Here is a 16,569-nt window from a genome sequence, read left to right on the forward strand (position 1 = left end):
CAGAGGTCCTGGGGGAGGGAGCTGTGCACACAATCACATAGGAGCGACCCTGGCATTTTCCAGGGTCCCCGCTAAGTTAGCACCTGCAGGCAGGGGGTGGAGGATCTGTAGGAGGCAGAAGGGAAAGGAACAGATAGGACTGGGTACTTGTCTGGACTACTGCTTCACAGGATGTGAATTAGGGCAGGCTCTGGTTCACGTGGAGACTGGGAGGCTAAGTAGGGAGTATGTGTTCAAACCTCCTCCTGGTGCCAGGAGCCCAGCGCCTAGTCATACATCATCTCATTTAACCCTTATACTCATTTAATCTCCATGTTGTTCAGGAGGAAAATACTTCAGAGATCAAGCATGTTTCCTAGATCACACAGCTTCAAAATCACCAGGATTCAAATTCAGGTTCATTTGATTTCAAAGGCCATGAGATTTTCAGGATTTTTTTGTCCCACAGGTGACAGGGATCAGGGACTCACTTATGGCTTCTGGAAACCCAACTGCACAGCCCTGGTCTTCAGGACTGGTAGGCAGGGCCCGTCATTCTTATTTTCTGACTACTAATTCAATCTTTACTTCCTCATCCATAAGATGACACCTAACAGGGAAGAAGAAAAGGAGATAAAATGCAGTAATTAGAGGCTGCCACAGTCCCCTTTCCTATATTTACATAAATGGAAGAAATTGTTGGCCTCATTACTGGGTCTCCCCCTTGTGATCACAAGGCTGGCAGAGAACAGGGGGCAAGGTGAAAGGGGCATGAGGAGCTGGGAGGCTTTTAGCATTAGCCTTGCAGATGGCTCTGTGATCTTATGTAAATTTATTAACCTCTCTGGGCTTCAGTCAATCTGTAAAAAGGAATCACTAACATAAATGAAAATGAAGCTCTTTGAACCTGCTGAAGAGGCAACATAAATGAATAGTATTAATGGCACCTTTAATTGATTATAGGAATCCTACATCTAGTTAATTTCCAAAACGCTTTCACACTTTGCGCTAGCTAAGTCTCCTAAAGATCCTGTGATTAGGTTGGGCAGTACTATTCAGCCCCATTGTACAGACTGGAAAACAGAAGCTCCTAGAGAATACATTTTGTCCAAGGTCAAAAAGTTGAAAAGAGGTGAAACTGGATGCTAGAGAATTGGTGTTGGGTGATGTAGACAAAGCATATGGAACCAGATACAGCGATAGCCTAAGAATTAAAATAATGTTGTGGAATATTGCCATGTCTGTTACAGAAATGAATAAACAGAGCTAGAGATTTAAGAAATCCCTACAAGAACAGTTTGACCTCCTCCTCGTCAATTTGGATGCCTTTTATTTCTTCGTGTTGTCTGATTGCAGAGGCTAAGACCTCCAATACTATGTTGAATAACAGTGGTGAGAGTGGGCATCTCTGTCTTGTTCCTGACCTTAGAGGGAAAGCTCTCAGTTTTTCCCCATTGAGGATGATATTAGCATTGGGTCATTCATATGGCTTTTATGATCTCGAGGAATGCTCCTTCTATCCCTACTTTCTTGAGGGTTTTTATCAAGAAAAGATGCTGTATTTTGTCAAATGCTTTCTCTGCATCTATTAAGAGGATCATATGGTTATTGTCCTTTCTTTTATTGATGTGATGCACCATGTTAATTGTTTTGTGGATATTGAACCAGCCCTGCATCCCAGGTATAAATCCCACTTGGTCGTGGTGAATAATTTTTTTAATCTATTGTTGTAGCCGGTTGGCTAATATCTTGTTGAGTATTTCTGCATCCATGTTCATCAGCGAAATTGGTCTATAGTTCTCCTTTTTAGTGAAGTCTCTGGTTTTGGAGTCAAGGTAACGCTGGCTTCATAGAAAGAGTTTGGAAGTTTTCCTTCCATTTCTATTTTTTGGAACACCTTCAAGAGAATAGGTGTTAACTCTTCCTTAAATGTTTGGTAGAATTCCCCTTGAAAGCCATCTGGCCCTGGACTCTTGTTTTTTGGGAGATTTTTTATTACAAATTCGATTTCCTTACTGGTTATGGGTCTGTTCAAATTTTCTATTTCTTCCTGTTTCAGTTTTGGTAGTGTATATGTTTCTAGGAAGTCGTCCATTTCTTGTAGATTGCCCATTTTACTGGCATATAATTGCTCATAATATTCTCTTATTATTGTTTTTATTTCTGCTGTGTTGGTTGTGATCTCTCCTCTTTCATTCTTGATTTCATTTATGTGGGTCCTTTCCTTTTTCTTTTTGATCAAATGGGCTAGTGGTTTATAGATTTTGTTAGTTCTTTCAAAGAAAGAACCAGCTTCTGGTTTCACCGATCTGTTCTACTGTTGTTTTTTTTTTTTTTTTTTTTGGTTTTGATAGCATTAATTTCTGCTCTAATATTTATTATTTCCTGTCTTCTGCTGGTTTTGGGTTTTACTTGCTGTTCTTTTTCCAGCTCCTTAAGGCATAAGGTTAGGTCGTGTATCTGAGGTTCCTCAGAAAACTAAAAATAGAACGACCCTACGACCCAGCAATTGCTCTACTAGGCATTTATCCACAGGATACAGGTGTGCTGTTTCGAAGGGACACATGCACTCCCAGGTTTATAGCAGCACTATCAACAATAGCCAAAGTATGGAAAGAGCCCAATGTCCATCGATGGATGAATGGATAAAGAAGATGTGGTATATATATACAATGGAGTATTACTCGGCAATCAAAAAGAATGAAATCTTGCCATTTGCAACTACGTGGAAGGAACTGGAGGGTATTATGCTAAGCGAAATTAGTCAGAGAAAGACAAATATCATATGACTTCACTCCTATGAGGATGTTAAGACACAGATGGACATAAGGGAAGGGAAGCAAAAATAATATAAAAACAGGGAGGGGGACAAAACATGAGACTCTTAAATATGGAGAACAGACTGAGGGTTACGGAAGGGGTTGTGGGAGGGGGGATGGGCTAAATGGGGAAGGGGCACTAAGGAATCTACTCCTGAAATCATTGTTGCACTATATGCTAACTAATGTGGATGTAAATTTTTAAAAATAAAAAAATAAAAAAAAAAGGAAATCCCTACAAGAACAGAGCGCTGGAGCTGACATTAGGTTCATATCTAAGACTGTCCAAACTCCCAAAGCCTTATGTTTATTCCTTGCCCCAGGCAGCATATTGTGAGTCAGTCTTTAACAATCTAATGAGTCATAACTGAGTCCTCCCATGCTCCACGCTCTGCTCTAGACACGGGGACAAGAATGGACACAACCCTTGCTCGCATGAAACTTATATTCTGACAACAAACAAAGAAATAAAACTGTATGTTAGGTGGCATTATTGGTTGAATTTTGTCCCCCACCCAAAAAAAGATGTTGAACTCTTAACCCCCAGTACCTCAGAATGTGACCTTATTTGGACATATATTTGCAGATATAATTAATTAAGTTCAGATGATGTCATACTATGCAGGCAGGGCCCTTAATCCAGTAAATGTTTTCCTTATAAGAAGAGAATAGAAACACACAGGGGGAGGTGACCATCTGTGGACCAACACAGAGATTAGAGTGACGCATTTCCAAGCTAAGGAACCCCTAGGGTTGGTGGCAAATACGAGACACTAGCAAGAGACAAGGAAGGATTCTCTTCAACGGATTTCAGAGGGAGCATGGCCCTATGCACACCTTGATTTTAGACTGCTGGCTCCCAGAACTGTCAGACAATAACTTTCTGTCGTTGTAAGCCACTCGGTTTGTGACGCATTGCTATGTAAGCCCTCGGACACGAATACAGGTGAGACAGAAGTTAGCTAGAAAAATACAACAAACGACAAAAATTTAAAAATTAAAAACAACCAGAAAAACCAACAAGGGCTTTTTTCCCCCTGACTTTCTGTCTCCAAAGGAGCCCTGTGGTTCTCTTCCTCCCAAGCAAGCTCCTCTGCAGTGGCTGCTTCCCCGCTCACCTCTACACGAACTTGACTTGAAAAGGTTTACTAAGCAAATTAATAATGTAAACGAGATTGCAGCTCACACCTTCCGTGCATGAGCCGGTGAAGGCCTACTGCACAGTAATTGTTTGCATACAAATGGATGCTGCAGCTGAAAATGAGTCTGTAAGGCTCAGGAAAGCAGGCCATCAGGGCCGCTGCCGGGGACACTTTGGTGTCCATTCTGTTCCTCTTTTGCTATTACACAAATAAGAGCCAATCTATAAAGTGCTTTGTAACATATACTGTGTTTTTTCATACGAGGCTTTTCATTTTCCCCTCACACCAACCCAGGAGGGTGGGTGTTAGGAACGTTCTGGTTTTACAGATGAGGAAATGGAAGGCTTAACAGGTTGGGAAACTAGTCACAGACTCAGAGAATGCCAGGGTGGGGTCTCAAACCCAGAGCTTCTGCCTCCAGATCTGGTGCGTGACTGGGAGCTTCCTAAAAAAACGAAAACAGAATGTCTTTCTAAAATTCAGTTGCTTATAAGCCTCTTAGTGCTCACTTTGGCAGCACATATACTAAAATATAACCCTCTTAATAATATCTAACCTTTACTTGGTTACTGAGAGTACCGAACACTAAAGAAACATTAGGTCACCTAGTTCTCTCTATAACCTATGACGTAGATTCTGCTGTTTGTAAGGAAATGAAGGCTCACAGAGGTTTTGTGACTTTTCTAAAGCTGCATGGCAGGTGGTTGGACCAGGGTTCAAATCAGGACTGGCTGAAACCAAAGCCCAGCTCTCATTCGCCGGTATCTTAATCTCTAGGATCAGGGTGGCTATTAAAAATCCAGAGCCCTGCATCCACCAAGACCTGCTGAATCAGAATTTCTGCAGGCAGACTCTGGATTACGTAAGATCCCTGGTGATTCTAATGCTGTCATCCTCTGGGGGGAGACCATTCTGCGTCTTCTTTAGTCTAGGTAAGTAAGGGCTCCTTCACTTTCCCTTCCTTAGGGTCCTTCTGTGGGCTGTAAATGTCCCCTGAAAAGCAGAGGAAATACCCACCAGCTGGCTCCTTGAGGGTGTCTCCAGCTGGATTCCACAGAGGTGTCACCTCCCACTGCCACCCCCAGGCAGCCAGAGCACCGAGGTATCTTTCAGGGAGGGAAAAGAGCCCTCTGGGCCCCCAACCTGGCATTTTCATTTATCACACAAATGAAAGGATTTAAATTAGGTCATGTCAGGGACTTGCAAATAAAAACTGTGCCACAGGGTTCTTCCGCAGCCACAGGCAGGGGCTGTGCTGAGGGTTCTTCCTCTCTGATTCTATTTTTGAATTTCCCATCAAATCAAGGAGCTCCTGGTGCCAGGCTTCCCCGGCATGAGGAATGTCCATGGCCTGGATCTCTTGGACCTACAGTGTTGATTCACGGCCAGGCCTCAGCTCCTGGCTCTGCTGAATCCAGCCAGAGGACACTCAGTGGTCACCTTCTGAGTTCAAGGAAAAGTAATGCACGAGCTTTGGAGTTAGAGCCCACCTGGATTAGGTCTACTGCATACCGTGCAGTGCACTGTTCCAGGCTGGCCACTTATCTTCACAGAATTCATCTTTCAGGGGCCTCATGCCTGGGCTCTGCCACTTATAAACAAGGGACATCAGACAAGTCCCTTAGCCATCTGAGCCCTTCTCGCTGTGTCTGAGTGACACTGTGCAGGTGCTCAGTTTATACTGCATATGCTTGAGTAAGTCAATCGCTCATATTTGCCAGTGGATGGATGCATTAGAGATACAGATGGATAGTCAAAGGTCAACTTCTAATAGTTAATTTATTAATTTCATTACACATTCATTTGCTATGATGCATTTGCTTCTGGTAGGAGGGTTTGTGTGGATTTGCATGTGTCCTTTCCCTTGAGCCCGGGACTAACTTTCTGACTCCGTTCCTAATTCTCTGAAGTGAGACAGTCAAGCCCTTTGCACACAGTCAGCGTTTGCTCTGTGCTGCTGAATCACTGCCTGAATAAATGAATAATTTGCTGTAGAGGCGGTTGGTCTTCATTCAAAGTTCTGGTTTCTTTTGATGGATTGGATTTGCCAGAGTAAAAAGAAACTCAGCACTCCCAAGGGGCAGGTAGCTGGATATGATCACCCTGGTGTTCAAAGATCTCACAGTGTTTTAGAAATGACCTTGAGCTTGGACCTCCCTGAAACCCAGGAGCCACTGTAGTAGCTCTTACTCACATCAATAAAGAATAACTGGGGTGTTTCATAAACTCAAGCAAGCGAGTGAGCTAAAACTCAGAATATTTGTTTTGTTTTTAGCAGGTTTGTTTTTTCTTCCTTATCCATATGGATGACAGATCATTTAAGGTTTCTTTATTCTGTGGTAGAAAGATATTGGGCTTTGTAAGCAGACTTCCAGAGTTCAAATCCTTACCCTCCCCTTAGGAGCCTTCTGACCCTGGGAGTGGACTCTCAGATTCCCCTGTAAATGACATAACTCTATCCACTTGCTCCCTGAGATCACTGAGAGGGTTCACATAAGGGGCGGATCATGAAAGGCCCTAGGTAGATCTAACTCACATGATTATTTTTGTTTCCTTAGCTCTATTTTCCTCTCTTAATAGTTATAGAATCTTGGATTTGTAGGAGAGCCGATCCGTGGGCCGCCACATCCAGAAAAAATGGGAGAACTGGTTAAGATACAGTTCCTCCAGGGCACTGAATCAGACCTGAGGCTGGGGGGGTGGGTATCGGACCCTATGGTTACAGTGCAGTCAGAGTGAGAAACACAGATTGAGTACCATAAAATATACGCCTCTGCAACATCTGGTTGAAGTATTTTCATCATATGATCACATGCAAATCAACAGAGAGGGAGCTCAGGAAAGTTGAAAGGCTTTACTAAATTCCCAGTTGTCTGGGAAGAACATAGCACACCATGCAGGGCCACTTAGGGAAAGCACCAGAGAGGGGGAGGGCCTGGGGGCAAGGGGCGTTATCGTGGTTTCTGCAGGCAGGAAAGGTCAAGGCTGGGCAAACAGGTTTAGGATTGACTTGTTTGAACCATTCCAGCAGGCTCTGGGGCATGAGGACTGTCCCTTAGTTGCCTGGTACCCGGCCCTGGGGTGATTAGGGAGACTAGATGGCTGGTAGCCTGGAGTGTGCAATAAGGGGAGTGGTTGAGGGTGTGGACTTAAGTGTCTGTTTAAGAAGGAGAATTGACCAGCCTCTAGCCCAGATCTCAAAACTGGGTCAACTCAACCATCTGACCCCCTTTAGGATGGCTACTATCAGAAGCAAAAATAACCACAAAAACGAAACCCAGAAAACGGCAAGTATTGATGAGGATGCCTTCGTGCACTGTTGGTGGGTATTAACACGGTGCCGCTGCTATTGGAAAAGAGGATGATGGCTCCTTGAAAAATTGAGAATGGAATTACGATATGATCCAGCAATTCCCCTCTGCATATATGCCCCCAAAGAATTAAGAGTATCTCAGTGAACTCGATCTATAGCCATGTTCATAGCAGCACTATTCACAACAGTCAAAAGTGGAAGCAAGCCAAGCGTCCATCAGCAGACAAATGGATAAACAAAATGTGGTATACACATACAATAGAGTATTATTCAGCTTTAAACAGGAAGGAAGTTCTGATGTATGTTACATCACGAAAAAAACCTGAGGACATTAAATGAAATGATCCAGTCACTGAAAGTCAAATGTTGTATAATTCCACTTATATGAGGCCCTAGAGTAGTCAAATTTATAGAGACAGAAAGTAGAATGATGGTTACCAGACTCTAGGGGGAGAAAGGATTGGGATGATGCTTAATGGGTATAGAGTTTCAGTTTTGCAAAATGAAGAGAATTCTAGAGATTGGCTGCATAACAATGTGAATGTACTCAATATCACTGAACTATACACTTAAAAATGGTTAAGATGGTAAATATTATGTGTATTTTACCACAGTTTTAAAAATCTGAGGGCAGACAGTACAACACACAAGAAACTGTATCACAAGTGGCCATCCCATCTCTGTTTGCACATCTCCAGGTAGACAGAGACAAAAGACTGCCTCTTCAGGCGGCCCCACCCATCCCTGGCCAACTGACTGTGAGAACCTTCTTCCTGACTCTCATCTAACACTTATCTTCCTGCAGCTCACGCTCCTTGGCCCTCATTTTCCCTTGGGGCCACATACACTAAGCCTTCCCCTTCTTCCATATGATGCCAACCCTTCCAACATTCGAAGCCAGGATTGTTTCCCTTCTCGGACTTTCTATTTGGTCTTTACTTGACAGGGGCTCAAGTCCCCTCTCCTCCTTTTAGTACTGTCTGATCTTCCTTGTCTGCTCAGGAAAGGGTAGTGGCCTGAGAAGACGCTTGGACCATACGGGCAATTAGCCAAGGAACCTGGACCAGTGATACTAGGCATAGCTACCAGCCATTGCCCCTCAGTTATAGGCCAAGCATCACTCTGGTGCCCTCTAACTAGCTTGGCTCATCTGCATAACAACCCTTTGATGCAGGTATCCTGCCCACTTTACAAATGGGTTAATTGAGATTCAGAGAACTGGAGCTACTTGCCCACGGTCACTCAGCCAACACCCCAGGAGTTGGCATGAGAATGCAGAGCTGCCTGACTGAGGTCAGAGCAGGGTGCTTTCCACTTCCTGACCCAGCCACATTGGGTCGTGACTGAAGAAAAGATTCTGAGCCAAAGCAAGAGAGATGTCTACCAGCCCGGGGGACGCTTTCTGGGCCTCCTGTGCAGAGATGCCTCCAGGACTCAGACCCCTGCTGGTTTTACCTGGGAGGCTGCTGGGATGCCTTTCCAACATCCAGGCATATTTTTTGTTACTTTAAGAAATCAAGGCAATTTCAGCACTTGACAAAGGTAAAACCTTTTAAAGCTTTGGAGGTTTGGGAAAGGGAATAAAAAAGACGTTAATAGAATGACATATTTTTAGTGTAACACTTCAGAGAAAACTCTGGGGGAACAAAAAATAAAATGAACGACCTAAATATGTTTTTTTTTTTAACACTATGAGCTTCAAAGGAGTGGGTTGCACTGGATATTTGAGTGCCCCAAATCTGTAAAGGATTTGAATACAATGGGAACTGTCTTGGGCAAAGCTTCTGCTTCAGTCTGGTAACTGCATCCTCCTGAATACTGGGTTGACTACATTGGAGTGCACGCGGGCAAAATACTAAACACTTCTGGTTCTCAGTTCCATAATCTGGAAAGTAAGGTTGTGATACTAACCTCACAGAATTGTGGCAAGCTTTGAATGAAACCAATACACATTAAAGTTACATTAAATATTTATCATATTTAATATAGCATATTACATATTATATATTTAATATTTACATTAAATCAATTATATGCGACCAAATGAATGGAAAGCAAGGTATGTAATAGGCATATTGCCAAGGAAAATGAAACTGTTTCCCTTTAATTTATTAGCAGGGCTTTTATTTGAAAATTGGACAAATGACTCATTTAGGGAGACTGTTAAAATATCTTCTGCCACTTGTGTTAAGTCCCTGAGAATGCAGAAAACATCAATTCTGTAATCAGGGGCCTCCTCAGTGTGGGAGCTGGGTGTAGGAGCCCGGAAGGGGCAATGTGGGTGTCAGGAGGTGCTAATCCTTGCCTTCTTTACTGACAAGACTCTGACTTTGTTTCGATAACCAGTGGCAATTTGCTCAGGGAAGGTGGGATCAGACTCAGAGGGTGAATCATGATTCGCCAACCACAGTAGTCTCATTCCTGTTTGCAGGTGACTGGTTTAGCAATGGGCCTGTGACGCAATCCTGGTCATTGAAACAAAAGGGGGGCTTCAAGAAAAGATGTTCCCTTCTGATGAAAATCCCTTTTCTTTCCTGCCTCTGAATGCTGATGTGTGGAGACACGACATCTGAAGTCAGGCAGCCTCCTGGTGACCATGATGGAGAAAACCAAAGGACTGGAAAAGTGAACTCCGAGTCCTCAAATTATTGAACTGTTGAGTGAACAGACCTTGGACTTGCCTACCCTATAATTCTAGTTTAGTGACATAATAAACCCCAATGTTTTCAACTACTTTTATCCAGGTCATTAGTTCCCAAGAGCTAAAATCCTGAAGGATACAAACACAAACTCATTCTGTGACCTGACACACTGCCCCGTTCTAGGCCTCAGTTTTTTCTTGCATTAAGTCATGGCATTGGATTAGATTCATTTTCATGAACAAGTAGCCCATGGGCCAGATACAGCCTGGCATTTGTGTTTGGGTTTGTTTGTGCACCCTACAACTCAAACGTACTTGGAAAATGTGACTCTTAAAACTTCCTACAATTCTTCTATCTGCCCTCATGAGCCTTCAGCCCAATAGGGTAGTGGTGAAAAACTGAATCTTGTTCATTAATCCTACTTCCATCTCTTCTGGAATGAAGAGCCTCTTGGACAGCTTGGCTCTTCTATGTGAATGCTCATGGACAGGGGTGAAGAAATGCTCTTGTGGCCTTAGCGCTTTGTGATTTTCCCTAAATCTGTTGCAGAACTGCAGGGTTGCCTGTGGCCCTAGGCCCTGTATAGTGTCTACTAAGATGTAGCAGTTCTCTCTGGTTCTTTGGAAAATTATTCTACTTCCACAGCTGAAGTCTTTGGTCCTAGACATAGTCCTCAGACTTTGCAATCTCTGAGACCAGGTGTCCTCCAGCTACCTTGTGCTGGGCACCTCCACATTCGCTCCTTGGGATATCCTGTGTATGGACAGGCACTGGGGAAGTAGGAATATTTTTCAGACCTGTTATTGTAGATGCCTCTATACACATATGTAATGTGTCTCCTATGGGACAGAGTGCCAAGCAACTCTGCAATTGCCAAGACACTTTCCCGTGTGTGTGTGTGTGTGTGTGTGTGTGTGTGTGTGTGTGTGTTGAGAACTATTTCTGTCTGTTGCTTACAACCAAGAATCCTAATAGATTCTGAGATCAAATCTTTTTCATCTTTGGTGTCTATCAAAGAGTTTGGCATGTGGTGAGCTCGGAGGACAAAATAATCAACGTTTGTTAAGTGAATATATTCCTCACCAATGTCAGCATCCACTCTATTGCATCCCTGACAGATGGCCATCTCTCCTCTATGAGACCATGACAATGATGCAGAGAACTCAGCATCTCACTAGGTAGCTCAGGCTATTTGAAAAACTTTCCCAAATGAATTCTATCATGCATCCCAAATTGTCAGAAAGTTCTTCCCAAATGAGTTAAAATCTTACTCACATTAACTTCCCCCAGCTATTCCTTGTCCTTTGCTGGGACCATGAGAATTCTCCTATCAGATAATTTCAGAGTTAGGGCTAGCAACATCTACAGGGTTTCAGGGTTTGCTAAGAGGTCTCTGAGGGATAATAATATCTCACATTTGAAAGGCAAATAATATCTAGAGGGTTTTCAAAGCTCTTTCCCAACCATTAGGTAATTTATTCTCACAAAAACTCTGAGACACAGATTGCTGTGGGATTACTAGTCTCCGCTTTACATATCAGGAGACTAGCCCAGAAAGATTGTATAATTTTTTTTCCAGGTCACACAGCTAATAAAGGGCAGAGGTAGGACTTAATGCCTAATCTTTACCGCTTAATTCCCCCACCTCTTCCTTTCTATCATGAGTCTCTTACTGCAAGATGATAATAAGGTTGGTGATACAATTTTAAAGAGTTTGCTTTGTTTCAGCCACTCTGCTGATTAGTTTAAAATATCTAATTCTTCATCCAGCCAAGTCATATATGATCATCTCCCTATCATGGCTGAGGTAAACTGAGGCTCAGAGCACACAAGAGACTTGCCCCGAATCACTGGATAATAAATATTAAGGGCTGACACTTAAATTGTGAATTCAGACATCAGACATAGCGGGAGTTGGATCATGCTTGTGTAAAGTCTCTGTTAAGTACCAGTCCATTCCCCAACTGGGAGTTTTGGGCCCTAGGGTCTCAGCCAAGATCAACAGCCATTCCCTTATTCACTAACCCCTGGCTTGTGGGGCCACTCTGTTGTTCAGTTCTCCCACACTCTCAAGTTTCCCTCCACTCCCTTCCCACATATTTGCATTTAACGTTTACAATGTTCTGTTAAGGGCTTTTGTTGCTGATTTATGGGGGAAGAAGGAAGATTGGCTGCACTCACTGGAAGCATTCAGGTCATTTTTATTTCTCCATCTATGGGCAAGATCAACTTAGAAATGGAAAATACTTCCTACAGCTGCATTAAGACCCATAAGAAACATCTGTATTCTGTTACACTGCTTCTCCCCATGCCCCTCCCCCCAAAGGAATGATGTTTCCTTAAAGTTCATCTGCAAGGTTCTATTCCCAGCACTGATAACACTATAAAATAATGGTAAAGTTAATTATTGGTGAATTAAAAAGGAAGTGCTATCTAAATTCTCAGGACATTCACATCACTATCAAATGAGTTTATTGTGATTAAAATGATTAATGACATTCCAGTAAATACCAGAGAATTATAATCCTGAATACAAAGAAGGTTAAAGTCTTATCATCATTAGAGTACATCACAGCAAACGTGAGCACTCTCCTTATCTGCTTACATTAGGAAAAGGGACACAGAGCAAATAAAGAAGATCATTTGACTCTTTGCAAATATGGAAATCTAGGGGCTCATCTTATTATTTACGTAGCATTTGGAACCAATACATATTGTACAGGAGGAAAAACAATAGCTCACATGTAATTTAAACAAAATAGACCAATGGAATAGAATTGAAAGGTTAAAAATAAATCCAAGCATATTATAACATTTTAGCATATATTTGAGAGGGCATTTCAAAACTGGGGGAAAGACTGTATTATTAAATAAAAACATTGAGACAACTGGTTCATCATTGACTGAAAGGAGGTAACTACCTTACATGTTACCCCTAAATAGATTCCAGAACAAAAGAACTAGATAAAAAAACCAAATGAATGTTCCTATAGTTCTACAGTGTTGAGGCAGGCAAGACATTAGAAGGCACCGTTCAGAAAAGAGAGACCAGACAAGAAGAAATTAACAGATTTGATAACACGTAATTTAAACTAAACCAAAAGGTAAATACATTTGAGCCTTGAATAATGCAGTGGTTTTGAGCTTCAACTTCCTACACAGTTGCAAATCTGCAAATAACTTTGAGTCTGAAAACTTAACTACTCGTAGCCTACTATTGGCTGGGAAGTCTTACCCATAACATAAATAGTCAATTGACATGTATTTTATATGTTATATGTATTATATACTGTATTCTTACAATAAAGTAAGATAGAAAAAGACAAAAGTATTGAGAAAATCATACGGAGGAGAAAATACATTTGTAAATACTGTAAAAAATCTTCAGGTAAATGGACCAGTGACATTCAAACCTATTGCTTAGGGGTCAACTAGAATAACCTGGTGGAAATACCTATAATATATTCAAAAGATAAAAATATCTTTGATTATATTTTTAAGATCTAAAGGCTATCTCTGATATATAAAGATACTTTACAAGTAAATAACAAAAGCCAAATCTCTGATATAAAAATGAACAAAAGACTTGAAAGAAGAAATCAAAGCAGCCAATTCAACAATGACTAGGAAACCACTTGCCCCTCAGTGGGAGGGACATAATGCGAATTAACACATTTTTTTTTCAGTTTGGCAATTTTTAAATTTTATTTATTTATTAAAATAAAAAAAAATTTTTAATATGTACCCATTCTTGAGAGACAGAGGATGAGTATGGGAGAGGCAGAGTGAGAGAGGGAGACCCAGAATCTGAAGCAGGCTCCAGGCTCTCAGCTGTCAGCGCAGAGCCCGAGGCGGGGCTTGAACTCATAAGCTGTGAGATCATGACCTGAGCTGAAGTCGGATGCTTAATGGACTGAGCCACCCAGGAACCTCTATTTATTTATTTTTTTGAGAGAGTCATGTGCGCACAAGCAGGGGAGGGGAAGATGGAGAGAGAGAATCTTGAGCAGGCTCCAAGCTCAACACAGAGCCTGACAAAGCAAGGCTCCAATCCCTGGGGTCATGACCTGAGATAAAATCAAGAATCTAATGCTCAACCCACTGAGTCACCCAGGCGCCCCTTGGCAATGATTTTAAAAGCCGTAGAGTAAACAAGTTGTGAGGTTACAGGGAGATTGATGGAACCCCTTAGGGTCTTCTGAAAGAGTATGAATGGGCCCAAATTTGTGGAAAGCAATTTAGAGAGAGAAAAAAAAAGAAAACAACCAACTTCTATATACTGCATTAGTTTCCTAGGACTGTCATAACAAAGTTCAACAGATTGGGGGCTTAAACAACAAAAATGTATTTTCTCACAGTTCTAGAGGCTGGAAGGCCAAGATCAAGGTGCTGCAGGGCCAGATTCTCCTGGGGCCTCTCTCCTTGGCTTGCAGATGTCCACCTTCTTGCTGCCCCTTTCACATCATCCTTCCTCTGGGTGCACACATCTCTGATGTCTCTTCCTTGCCTTATAAGGACACCAGTCTTACTGGATTAGGATTCACCCTTATTGCTTTTTTTAACCTTAATTACTACCTCTTTAAAGGCCCCGTCTCCAAATATGATGACATTGAAGGTTAGGGCTTCAACATATGAATTTTAGGGAGACACAGCTTAGTTCATCACACATACCCACACACACGATAAAAAATATTCTTATCCCTTGACTCAGTAATTCGAGTCCTAGAATATTAGGGTTATTACCCTAAAAACCAATAATACAGACAAAAAAACCACCTGGTCTTAAAGTATACAATACTCTCATCCTATATCCAGCTTTATAATCTTACTTTTCCATTTATGTAAATTTGGTGGTAGACTAGTGATCATATTCTTTTAAGATTGGGTTGATGCTTGTCTGTCTTTTTTATGACTTTTTTTAAAGGGTAGTTTCAGATTTAAATTGAGAAAAATTGAGGGAAGGTACAGAGATTTCCCATATATAATCCGCCTTGCAGCAACATGCATATCCTCTCATTCTCAACATCCTGCAACAGAGTGGTATATCTGTTACAAGTGATGAAGCTATACTGACACATCATAACCTCCCAGAGTCCCTAGTTTACGCTAGGGTTCTCTCTTGGTGTTGTGTATTCTATGAGCCTGGACAAATGCATAATGACCTGTGTCCACCATTATGGGATCACACAAGGTAGTTTCACTGACCTAAAAACACTCTGTGATCCACATGTTTGCCTCTCTTTCTCACCCTAAGCCATGACTTAAATTTTTTAGGTTAAATTCCTAGGTGCTTATGCTATGTAGCCAGTGATGGTGAAATTGCTTTGTAAATGACTGTCAAAAATGTTAGACATCATTGTCCGTACCTCCTGGGAAAACTCCATTGCCCTTTGAATGGAGTGAATTCTTGGTAAAGAGGAGCATGGCCTCATACAGGGCACGGGTGCTATGGAATCTGGCAGATGGCTGGAGTTCCTCCTGTTCCTTATTGGCCGTGTGACCTTGGGTAAATCCCTTACCTTCTCTGAGGTTCCATCTCCATGAACTGCATAATGAGGAAAATAATACCTACTTGCAGAGAGGTGTAAGGATTAGAGTTAACTTAAGAAAAGTATCTGGTCGGGGCTCCTGGGCGGCTCAGTCAGTTAAGCGTCCGACTTTGGCTCAGGTCATGATCTCATGGTTCATGCGTTCGAGCCCTGCATGGGTTGACAGCTCAGAACCTGGAGCCTGCTTCAGATTCTTTGCCTCCCTGTCTCTCTCTGCCCCTCCCCTGCTCACACTCTGTTTCTCTCTCAAAAATAACTAAACAGTCAAAAAAGAAAAGTATTTGGTGGCTGGCCCACATCAGATGTTCAGCAAATGGGTGATATCCCATCATGAGCATCATGACAACCAATGTTCAGGGAGTGAATGGGCCAGGCAAACTGACGAAGGTGTAGGAATATTCCCATCAAGGTTATTTTATTGAAGTTGAAATCCTGTATTGGGACAGCATTTCCTAGAGGGAACAGTAAATATTTTAGAGGCAAATAGATCTGGGTTCAAATCCTGACTCCACCAACTGACAAGGTGAGGAATCCAAGCGAACTACTTGCACTTTATGAGCCTCTGTTTTGCCATCTGTAAAATGGGGTTGATAAGATTTATTTCACCACGATCCTACGAGGCGTAATAAGATGATCCCACATCGTAGGGTGTCTGGTGCCCAGTACATGCTCAGTAAGTAGAATCTATTTTTTTATCACTGCCAGCACACATCTGCCTCAGACAGGTATGCACATGTTAGCAGTGTCAGAGCCTCTGGGGAAACTGTCTGGAGCCAAAGCTCTGATGAGTCTTTCTATTCTTTCAAGAAGCATGGAAAGAAAGAGAATTAATAGGTTATTTCATCTGTTACCTTCATGCTCAAGGATCTCTGGCTACAAATATACTCTGTGATGGTTTTCTTAGGTAAGTCACAAATAAGCCCCAACTTGCCTTGAAAGGATATCTGCAATCTAATAGGCTGAGTGTTAGTCCTGATGCTGTGAAATCCCTTTAGCAGAAAGCCTCAGGGCAGTCAGCGGGGCTGGGTCCTTCCTGAGTGTGGGCACTTGAAGAAACAGATAAGGGAAGATTTCCAAATATGAACATCTGGAAATGGAATAAGAAGGCCCCGAGGAAAAGGAGCA

At 42.2% G+C, this 16,569-nt stretch overlaps 1 protein-coding gene across 17 annotated transcripts in view; it reads right to left on the minus strand.

Annotated features, from left to right (window-relative positions):
- The window catches only part of DAB1 (DAB adaptor protein 1), a 1,138,205-nt gene that overhangs the window by 536,652 nt on the left and 584,984 nt on the right, over window positions 1-16,569 (minus strand). The gene's annotated exons all lie outside the window — the stretch shown is intronic.

The sequence above is a fragment of the Felis catus genome, chromosome C1 (assembly GCF_018350175.1).
Source record: "Felis catus isolate Fca126 chromosome C1, F.catus_Fca126_mat1.0, whole genome shotgun sequence".
Taxonomy (NCBI): domain Eukaryota; kingdom Metazoa; phylum Chordata; class Mammalia; order Carnivora; family Felidae; genus Felis; species Felis catus.